General features: G+C 40.7%; 1 protein-coding gene across 3 annotated transcripts in view; it reads right to left on the reverse strand.

The window, feature by feature from the left end:
• Positions 1–8,281, reverse strand: part of atp2b1a (ATPase plasma membrane Ca2+ transporting 1a) — a 43,336-nt gene extending 35,055 nt beyond the window's left edge. For all 3 annotated transcript variants that reach the window (XM_034074887.2, XM_034074886.2, XM_034074888.2), the window contains exon 1: positions 8,204–8,281. The gene's annotated coding sequence lies outside the window, so the exon portion shown is untranslated. The remainder of the gene's footprint in view (positions 1–8,203) is intronic.
• Between the last annotated feature and the right edge of the window lie 3,551 nt (positions 8,282–11,832).

The raw sequence follows: 11,832 nt of genomic DNA on the forward strand, positions 1-11,832 counted from the left end.
GAATGACAGAGTCTAAGGTTAACCCTGTTCACACCACAGCAGCAAAACCACAGTTCAGAATGAATACCGAGGGGTTTCAGAGTCTTGAAAGACACAAGTCTGTTCTCCACCCAGGCTATTTACAGCTGCGATATCGCACATTAGATGCACACTAGATCCTGCGCCCAGAAGGCTATGGCAAGTGGAAACAAGTGCATCGGACAACTGTGGTGGGAATCTACCAGAAATATACTTTATTTCCACGCTACGGAAACCCTCTGGCAGTTTGTGCACCTCTATGTGCCAAAAACTCGATGCAAGTCGAGGATTCCAATTCTAGGGATCCCTCTGCAATGGAGCTGCCTAATGCGAGGGGTGGTATTTTTAGTCTCGCCCAGACTGCCCCCTCCCCCTACTGCTAGCCGTTACTGAACTGGGTCAGGCCATGTAAATGTGGAGGGTACAAAGCAGAGACATCCAGCCCTCCTTGTGCTACATGGCTCGCAGCTGAGAACGCTACTTCAGTCTACAGACTGGACCCTCTACATGGCCCTCGAACACTGTCAGGCTGCCAGGTCATACCAACACAGGCAGAGGTGTCACCGTCAACACACTTCAGCCCTTCTTACTGTATGTATGTCATCGAAAATAATAATTAACCATAATCTTTTTCCTTTAAAGATAAGGCGCACAATTATTACCAATTATTGATTTTCTTTTCTGTTTTAAACACACATCACTAAAACCATGCAGGTGACACATATGCTAGTCTGAAACTGGGGCAGAATTTTGTCTCCTTACATCATAACAGGAAATAAATAAATACTATATCTTTGGTCCACCACATGTAATTTAGAAACATGGAGAAGAACAGGTTGCTCCAGAGTGCTCATAATGACGCTGGGAAGAAAACTCCATGAAAGGGGTCTGTCAAAAAAAGATCAAATCAAGACCTTATTCAATCCCTGCACACTTGAATGAAGGTGACTGAGTCTCTTCTATAAGGTGTTATACAAAACCCTGAAGTGAAAGCTGGCAAATGTGAACCACTTAGTGTTTTAAAACCACATCACAGCATGTAAGATGTCACAAAGTGTATAGTGTTCCAGTTTTCCTTCACTTGCTCATTGAGACGATGCCTGTGTAAATTGGTAGAGGTGAAAAACAATTTAAAAGCCCTGAATAGAGTTCTGGAAGACTACCCTGTTATTAAAAACTGTGATTAATGACAGACATAATTCTTTCACACCATTAAAAAGAACATGGTTTTTTTTGCAGGACCAAATGTACCTTAAATCATTTTAAGTACCATTACAAGCTTTAGCATTGGCAATATTGTAGCCATCTTGAAAATGTGACTGTAAAAATATTAGAATATTTTTCCTTTAGGAGGAAAGAAACCAGAAGGGATGGTTTTATTTTGTCGTAGGTGTTCCCCTCCAAAGGATGGAAAATATTCCAAAATGAAGCACCTTTCATTGAGCCACTTTGAAGATGAGAGGCTCTGTGTGTTCTTTGTTATATGTGGTTGTACACAGCAGCTCAATGGCCTGAGGTCCTGCCGCTTTGCTGCCACAGTCTGACCTTGCTGTCTTTACCATTACAATTTCAGGACGCAGTGGAGTGGAGCGTTAAAGTCATTTCACCAGGACCTGGGGAAGGGAATGCAATTTGTGCTAGACAAACATATATGAACACAATGATATTATAGGCTGCCGTAGAAGTAAATGAACTCTGAAAGCCAAAGAGGGCTAGGTCGATTCAGAGAACAATTTATCCCGTGTGACGGTCCCCATACAGTCCAACACAAAATCTGCAGCTGGATTTTCCGAAAGATGGTTGAGAAATGTGCTCCGAATACAAGAAAGCTAATATCTCAAAGATCAGATAGACCTTTTTAGAACAGGATTGTTGTTACTTGGTGCCGATCAATGAAGACATTAAAAGGTATAATATGCCTAAAAACTCATTATTTCTCCCAATGACCCACTAGAAGTGTGTGGTGGTGGTGGCATGTGTATCTGCAGAAACCCTGCAGCCTTCTACCTGTATTTTCTCTTTTCTTGTTATTTTGCTGTGATTGGGACATTTCTGGGCATCAACAAAAAGCCTTTGGGCCCAACATGGGTGTGTAACCCTCACACAAAGAGCAGACAGGCCACAAGAGAAAGAAGCGTGCTCTTTTGGCTGAATTCATTCAAAATACGGCACCATCCTGCAGGGTTGTGGAGATTTACTACTTTATTTAACTGCGCCAACTCTCTTCATTCACACTCTAGGTCACTTGACCAACTAAGATTTATAATGTATTATTCAAATATCTAGGCTAGTTATTACATTGTCAAATCTAATTTTCTTTGCTAATCGTACATTTGTATGTGTCAAAAGGGCATATGATACGGTCTTATATCGACTGCAAGCCCCTGAATGAGATCGTATCATAAATCACATCATGGCCGACTTTGTGATATCAGTAAACATTGTACTTTTGTCGAAAGAATAATTGAATATTGTATTGTGATAAATATGTGTGATTCACACCCCTAATGATAGCCATTAATCCCCATTAGTGCACTTGTGCCTGTTAGCACTGTTTCAGAAAAGTCCAACTGCATTGGTAATGTGGATTTGTATATGTCAATGAGGACACTTTAATACCAAATTACCAATCAACAACAAGTTGTTTTCACATGTATAGAGTTGACACTAATAGGACAGCTACATCTTCCATTCTACCTAAAAATGAAATAACTTTGATTAGTGGCATCATGCATGTCAAATCATGAAGCTAAGCTCGAAACTAACATAGATGTCCGAGAGACTGAGTCTAAGCATAGTTATTACATTTAAGCATAGGTAGACCTTCAAGCTGCCTTGATGACTAATTAATGATATGTTGCAGTGTGTGCCTTATAATTGTTTTAGGATACTGTATCGGAGTTTTTCAATTAGTTTTGCAAATTGTATGCACATTCATTTTAGTCATACACCCGTGTAGACAGTTTTCACTGCTTTGTAAAGCCATATTTGAATGAATAAGTAGTAATGAATGATTCAAACTCCATGTTACTTTAAACCTCTACCTGGAATAACCTTGGACTCACAATCCACACAGAGAAAAAAAGATAAGCAAAAGTTCATCATAAGTAAATACTACCTTAAATACATTTAACTTGTACTAAAAAATAAAAAAATAAAATTAAGCTTACCATGTCAATGTCACCTTAGATTAGAGACATAGTGCAGTGCATGCCATTAAGGATTTTGGGAGATGGCCCTGTGGGCCATTTAAGCTAATTTACAGATGGCCCTGAGCCCAATAGAGATTGCCCTGAAAAATGCGCGCGGACGAAATGACCCACGAAGGGTTTGGGGGGCCTCCCCCTAGAACATTTAGATTTTTGCAGGTCTTAGATGCTGTCTGGTGCATTCTCTAGACTGAATTATAAGATGAACCACCACAATATTATACAATTTCAATTGTATTCTTCATTTCACTTGTTTGTTCTTGTTTGCTCGCTTGCATGCCCTGCATAGCTATAAGAAATACTTAAGTTGTTGGTCAAGACACTTTCCATCTGATGAAGGCAAATGCCTTCCCAGATGTAAAAAAGTAGAAAACATCACATTCAGTTATAACTGCCAAAACAAACATTATTATATTTACACTTGTATGGCCCCTGTTAAAAATGTTTGTAATGGTATCTACTGTAAGTTGGTCGAACGAATGCCTCCTCATCCGGAAGCTGACCGAGCAGACCCGAGCAGCAGTCGAGAGGAGCCGAGCATATCCGCGAAGCACACAAAATGGCGACGTCAGACTTCCCGTTAGCCGGCAAATCTAAATCTCTTCGGTCAAAATGTCCGATCAAAATAATTTGCCTTTAGCGCAATACCGCTTCAGTTGCGCCACTTATGTGACAGACAAGAATAGTCAATTATAATGTCTAACACTTAATGTGGAGAAAGAGATGTCCTGTATGGGTTGATTGTAGGGCTGTGCAATTTAATCGATCTTGCGATATATATCGATATTTAGTTTTCCGAGAAAGTATCGATATTTCAGCCGCGGGTATCGATACATTAAGTCTGATAACTGTGTTCGTTATACTCGCTTCCAGGAGAGAAGCTTTAAAAAGGAGACTAATTGAGTCTCTGAGAATGTTCAAATGTATACTTTAATTAATAAAAAGCGCGGTAATGTTACAAGCATGAAAATGGTTCAGTCAGAAAAACAGCTGTGTTCTGGCTCCCGTGAGCGAAGGGAAGAGAGCGAGCTCCACCTTTCCAGCTGTTAAATATCCTCTGCTGAATCCTCCCTGTGGGCCGGTTGGCGCTGCTGGGGGTCGGCCCTCCACGTCTCCAATGTTCGTTGTTGCGCATTACAGAGGATTCAGACATTGCACATTAAATATATAACTAAACACGCCTTTTCTCCTCCTTATCTCTTTCATGACTTTTCATTTAATACATTTTAAACGCTGTAATCAATACTCCAAAAATACCTCACGGCTGGTATCATTTCCGGTAGTTCCGAATGTTGTCTCATGCTACCCACGTCTGTAAACAAACGTATTCAAATAAACTGTACCTTCATTTAATATTCAGCAATAATAATATCTCGACGTCTATAGTTGTAGTGTTGAAATCAGTAGGTTTCGGTGTGCAACACTCCGTGTCATATCGCTACTAAATTCACCTCTATAGGAAATTGTATATTAGCCACATGCTAAATGCTAACCGGAGATGAAGGATTTTCAGAATAAAAGCTCAACAACTGGTTGTGCACAACAACTTCTGGTTTTTCAGTATAAAACAGCATTTAAACTGACGGTATGTTTATGGTACTTTATGCCATCAAAACATTGATTTTAATTTCTAACAAGTCCCATTCAAATCCCCCGTGTTCCGCCACCTGCTGCACCTTTTAATTCTCCAATGTCCATTGTGATACTGCACTTTACAGCTACAGTTTGCACTGTTTCAATAAATGAAACTAATTTTCTCACCACATCTTTTGATTCATTTTGTCCAGCATTTGCAAGCTGGAGACTCTCTGTCAGAGCCATATATTGTATAATTGATGCTTTCAGTTTTCAGTTGAATTAATTCAATCCAAGTCAATGGAACACTCACAAGATGTCACCAAAATCCCACTGTCCCTTTAAAATCTTTCAGAAAATGATATAAGTGTATCGAATTATATCGAATCGTATCGAATCGTATCGTTGGCTGAATATCCTGATATATATATCGTATCGTTGGCTGAATATCGTGTATCGTATCGTGAGATTAGTGTATCGCCACAGCCCTAGTTGATTGTGCGTTGATCTGTTGGTAATGCCTCGGGGTTCCGGTGGGCATGTAAACAAATGCATAATGCTGGGCTATACCTTGTGGCCTCACCCAGTTGCATAGCGACACTTATTGTTTAGGTGTCTTTTAATAAGCAGGTAGTCCTATCATTAGCTAGAACTAGCGATCTGATCGATATGGACATAAACGCGAGTAAAGTCTAATCTGACGGGAGAGAGAGATCAGCTGCTGCTGACGAGTCGACACGCAGCTCTGCATGATCACCTGCAGCGGTGAGCGGAACAAAACACACACTTCAGGTTAGAATATCACACGTAGCTATTTTAATTACCTCTCAAACTACCTAAACTAGTTATAGATATGTTTAGTTCTACTGTCGGGTCACTCATTACTACTGGATCCGCGAGCTGCATGATACTGGCATAATAGATTGCCCGATCGGGCAACCAGCAGGTGAGGCTTCATTGCCCGAGCTAAATACTAGATGGCCCCGGGCCATCGGGCAGTCCTTAATGTCGAGCCCTGTAGTGGCTTGTTTTCAACAATAATTATAATTTATACAAGGCTGAGACAAATGTTGCAAAAGACAGGTGTTAGGAATGGTTGCTGTTGAATATTAGAATATTATTTCATTTGTTTAGGCTTGTAATTGAAGGAAGTGCAGAGCATGTCAATAAATTCAGTAGACATATCAAGCAGCTGAAAGGGAGACTCATCCGTGATGAGTTAGGGACAGACTTGTCAGGCGAGAACTGCCTGGAAGCAAAGTGCTGCATTACTTCGCAGTGACTATTGCTGTGTGATTACTCAAACCTCCTTCTCCAAGAGAAGCCAACAGCACACATTTAAGAAGCAAACTACGATGTAAGATTAGTAGAAATCTCATACTCTCCAGGATGGCTAATTAACCTTTATGAGCAGGTGGAAATGTAAGGAAGGGAAACACCATCAAACTTAACCAGGAGGTTAAACTGATCTTGCTTTTGAGATACAGTTTTCCAATTAAGTCGAACAATTCTGCCTCATATCATTCAGTGCGAGCAGTGCACTCCGCAGTCAGCCATTATGAAAAAGCATGGTATATCAAGGCATAAGAAAGGATATTTTTGTCATTCTTGAGTGACAGCAACAGTCTGAGTTCAAAGGGCTCAGACACAGCGACAGATTGGGTTGCTGATGGTTTAAGTGAATCATTGAACAAAATCTTCAATCGCTATATGCTGAGCTAGACAGTTTTAATCAAATAACTCATTGTTTAACCTGGATAATATTGTCTAATGTTGTAGAATTTAAAAAGGCGACAACATATTATTTTTCCAAACAGAAAATAAATGCCACCAAATGACATTAGACCAAGCAATTATTTCCAACAAGGCATTCTGACTATACAGCTTGGCTATGTAAAAGCTTGCCTGACATTATGTAATAGGTCTATGACAACTACAGTTACTGGAACACCTTGTCTCATTGAACCATAGTCTATTCACTTCCAACTCACAATACATTATGTGTCCAAATGCATTTTGATAAAAACTACAACACTATTTTCCATGCACTGTAGTCATTACACGAGCACAGGAAGACTGCTGGCGCTGCAGCAAAGCGGGTGCTATTTAATTGGATAAGGAGTGATCCCTTCAACTATACACCACAAGGTGCTCAGTGGCTGCGCTACACATCAACTAGAAAACGTGCAGGAGTGTGAAAACGATGTTACATTGCCCATTAAAAAAAGGTCAATAATGTAACGTCAATACACGTAATAAACCTGCAGTACATGGAAAGCGTGGGGAATACGAGACACATTACGGTTATAAAAGGTAACTGGACATGGTAATTTAAAGCGACATGCTGCGTTCAAGGTTTGGACGAATTGCAGTAGCCGTGCAAGTGAACGTCTTTTTTCTTCTTTAAATAGCGTTATAGCTTGCACTTGTGAAAGGGCATGTTCCTACTATGACATTATGCTTGTTCGGTGACATTATAGATAAGGTAAGAGGTATGACATACCCAAGAGGAAACAAAATTCGACATATCTTTGATATTCGACACGACGTTACACATTTTCCTTCAAATTAGACATTTGCTGTATGCAATATCCTGTGACAGTGAGCTGACAAAATGACCCAAAACGTGCCCACACGGTGCCCCTGCCTCTATATCTCCCCAAATTGACCGTTACTGTTCGGTTCACATCTTTTACCCCACTGACGTTATCTCAATGAAATTATCTTCCTGCCTGTTAAAGGGGGGTTCATATCACGTTAAATAGACTGAAAGACCTGCATTAAAACGCACCCCATTGTAAACTCTGGGTTCCGTACCTTAGAATGAAATGCCTCCTCGTAACAGTAGACGAGTCCACATTTTGAGTTGCAGTCTATAAATGATGAGCCTCAATGGCCAACTGTCAATCTGCTGTCCACGACAAACCGTGGCGTGGAATCCAACGTTTTAAAAAAAAAAAACAGGCTGGCGTATAATGTTAGCCAACTAGCTCCCAGGCATTAGCTTGTGCTGATTGCAAGGGAGTGAAATACGCAAAGGATACTTCTAAAATATTCGATAAGTCGTAAAACTTAATTCAGAGCAATGCATAAGTCTGAATAACCTAGAAATAATAAAGACACATCTGGCCGCCACCTAGGTGATTATGTACCTGGATTGGAAAACGAGACGCCCAATGTCAGTATATCTCCAAGATATAACGCTGGCTAACGATGTTAGCTTGGTACAAGGCTAACTAACCAAGGCAGCTACACCACCGGTGGCTGGCCCTCGTTGGTCATTGCACACAAAAAAATTACTTAACCGGTCAGGCTTTATTAATATTCCTAACACCTGAGAGTAGCTTTTATCTTGCGGTATTTTGTCGCCCTAGTACAGGAATATAACCAAAAATACTCACTCCGTTCTCTGAAGAGCACCCCAGGTCCCTTTCTCTCTGTAACTCCCCCTCAGTCTCACCAAAGACTAGACTCTCTCCCCTGATCTGAGGTAAAATCCCGCCCACTGCGCTGTCACTACCAAGCCAAAGTTTCCAGACTGAACAGTCAAGATAGTAACCTCCCGTTTTAGCCCATGGAAAACGCACGTCGACTTGACCGGAAACCTTGTGACGCTTGTGTACAGTTATTTGCTATATAACGGTTTCGGTTAACTGACGATATGTCAATAATCATGTGTATCTAAACAATGCAGAAATACATTGGTTATTCATAAAATAGTATTATGTCACAAGTCTAGGCAAAATCGCTTACCTTGTTTATCGCTTTTACGAAATGTATTTATCTTCCAACGTTACCATCTGCCAATATAGTATGTTAAATGTAATAAGCAATTTTGACACACTGCTGGACAGAAAACCAGCCAAAATAACTCGGTCCTGTCTCTCTGCCATAGATTTTGACGAAAGCGGAAGTGAGCTGACGGGATTCCTCTCGCCTCGCCTGGTTCCTTTCTGTCACAACACCGTCGGGGACATGTGATGCACGTCAAAAGGAGGATGGGTATGGACCGCTCGTGTGGATTCCCATTGGCTTAGACAGCATATCAGTCGCCTATGGAAACGGTTACGTCATGATCCCTTCAAACTCCCTCTTTGCTCCCGTGTCGCTTTATAATAACAGGATTATTCAACAGTCCCCCCCCCCCCCCCCCCCCATCATATGATGCAGTCGGTAAAAAAGTACCCACCGAAACCTCACTGCAGCATCCTTTCTGCCTGCTGCCTGCCTAAACTCCACCTTGGTTGCACAAGGCTCTTCCCTCGGCGCCTAATCAAACCTGACGTCATTCTTTCCATGACGTAGCGCTTTTTTTCTTCTTCTGCAAACTCAATGCCTGTATTCTTTGCGATTCTTTAGTCCTGTTCAGAAGGAAAGACACACTTGGCAATCAGACTTCCCAAAACTGGGGCCAACTGTCAGTGTTATGTAATGAAGTGAATTGCATTAAAATGCAAGCAGAAATACACCTTCCTTTTCCTTATAATTATTTGTATGCATATTGATATTGGACAGACAAAATCACATAACCTGCTTCATAATTATGGTGTATGAAAAATCTCAACGTATGCTGTATAGCAGTCTAAGTTGCCCCAGGAGCCGGATAAATAAAAAAGTGCAAGGTAAAGAATGTTTAATATGTCCACCATATTAGCCTTTTCATCTTGACTCTGCTTTAACCAAAGCAGGAAAATAAACTGTCTTAAGACAAATTGCTCTATCCTAGATTTGATGACACGTTTTGGACCATAGTTAAAAAAAAAAGACACAAGTGGTGGTAGATGATAAACAGAAAACAACTGTGGTTGAGGTCAAACCTCAGTGTAATATACTTGCTGTCTTGACATAATGGGATTTATCATTAACACAACAGCCCTAACTGCACAGAATCATTTGCCTCTTTAGATTGGTAAACAGGGGGAGAGTTCAATATGTATATATGACTGTGTGCAATTCAACATTATACAAATGTTGTTTTAGAACTTGTCGAGTCAGATGTTCGTCAAAGGGGAGAACAAATATTTGGAAAGAAAGAGGAAGAGAAGCAGGAAAAAAAACGTACTTATGTAAATTGAATTGTGCAACAGTTTGGTGTTTTGCTTTGTGTGGGATTTAACGTGGTTACTTCAGTTAAAAGCAGAAAGAGGAACAATCCGTCAAAATGCACAGATGGAAAAATAAACGTTTATATGATGCATCAATCAACCGGTCTGCATCTGTCCTCCCATTTCAAACCTCAATTGACAGAGAATATGTTACACATTTACGTGGTTGCAAAAATGGAGAAGAGTGGAATTTGACTTTTGCAAAACAGCCATCAGAGAGATGATGCAATCACTCCAGGGTCACATGTGCTGCTCCACACCCTTACCACACGTTCTGCTGTCAGTCAATCTCCTGCTGTCAAACCTCAACCTGGAGCTGTTGCACGGCAGCACTTCAATGTGGATTCATTTCTAATTCATCCCAAAGTAACAAGCCTCAGCTGAGCTGGGACTGGCAAACAGGAAGTAGTGATGAGACCTATTTTAATGTCTGCAATGTTTCCAGTGCTCTGTCAGTAGCTGTGGTGGCTTCCTGAGAGACAGGATTTTTTGTGTTTGGCCAAACGTACGCAGATCTCCCTCCAAGATGACACTGATGCACGTATTTCCCTATCATTTGCTGTCCATGAGTCTGTTGCTCTTCCCTGCAGGGATTAGTCAGTGTGTAAAAAAATGCATAAAAGGCAGAAAACGTAACATCTATACATCATGTTCAACCGAAAAATACATCACTTTTTTTTTACATTTGATGCACCAAGCTATTAATCCATTTATCTAGAAGTGATTGTCTTGTAGACCTTATTGTGGTGTATTCTTGTTGCAGAAATAAACCACTTGCCATGACAACATTTTCCTTCCTGTCAGCGGCTGATGTTTGTGGTGTTCATTGTTTATCTTAATATGATAGACAATTCATTGGTATTCTGCCTTGTGTCATAAGAGCCTGTTTGTTCAGTTGAAACCACTTAATCTCTGCTCCAATCCATTTAAACACTCTGGGGCCGCAAGAGTGATCAAAATGGTGAAGCCCGACACACAGGATCCTTTGGCTGTATCCACACAACAATATGTGGGCTGTATGCAGTATTCTTTACTTATTAAGGCACAGAGTTAATAATTAACTGCTAGAAATTAATTATAAAATACCTATCTGCCCAAGAGTGTAGAGCAGCAATCTCAAAAAATTAAGCATTGCTTTCAAGTTTTTCATTATGGGGAACAATCATTTTTGCTGTTACGTGCCGTAGTGTTTGTGTGGGTGTGTGTCTTTTTCTCTCTCCCTCTGATTCCCCAGGTGCAGCCTCTCCCCAGGTGCTCCCAATCCTCAATCAGGGCCTCCATAAAGGACCTGAGGAAGGCTGCAGTTGCGCTCTCTCTCTCTTCTCCTCTGGCTGCGTGTGTGCAGCATGTCTCTGTCTCTGTGTGAGGCCTGTGTTGGAGTGAATTGTTAGATGTGGTCCAGTTGACCTTGTTGTGTATTGTTTAATTTAGTCCCTTTCTTTAAGAAGAAAGTTGTTCTGACTAGTTACTTTAAGTTTGTTTTCGCAAATTGGCTGGTGAGCCTGTGTTCTTTTTGTCCATTAAAAGACCTGCTCGTGGCTTCAGAGACCAGTTTCCTCTCTTTTTTCTCGTGCCTAGTCATCTTTGTGTTTTGTTACTCCCCTTCGTACCCCTAGATTTGGAGGGAACGTAACATTTGCCAACAGCTGTTGTCTGAGTTTTCCTGTTTACTCAGTTTCTGAGTGGAAATGTACCATATGCTTTGGAGCATCTTGTGAACTACTGTAAATGTCAAGTGTCATTAGCCTGTGTGAATGCTAATGTGTTTTTCATGATGTCTGAGTAAGCAATAATGATGATTCACGGCAAAAGTCTCCCAAAAAAGAGGATGTTGCCTTCAGGTGAACTTTTGCATCAAATCCACTCAAAACAGATGATTCATTTCGGTTTCAAAACAAAAACATGCTTTAACAGAGAAATAATTG

The sequence above is a fragment of the Pseudochaenichthys georgianus genome, chromosome 23, assembly GCF_902827115.2.
Source record: "Pseudochaenichthys georgianus chromosome 23, fPseGeo1.2, whole genome shotgun sequence".
NCBI lineage: Eukaryota > Metazoa > Chordata > Actinopteri > Perciformes > Channichthyidae > Pseudochaenichthys > Pseudochaenichthys georgianus.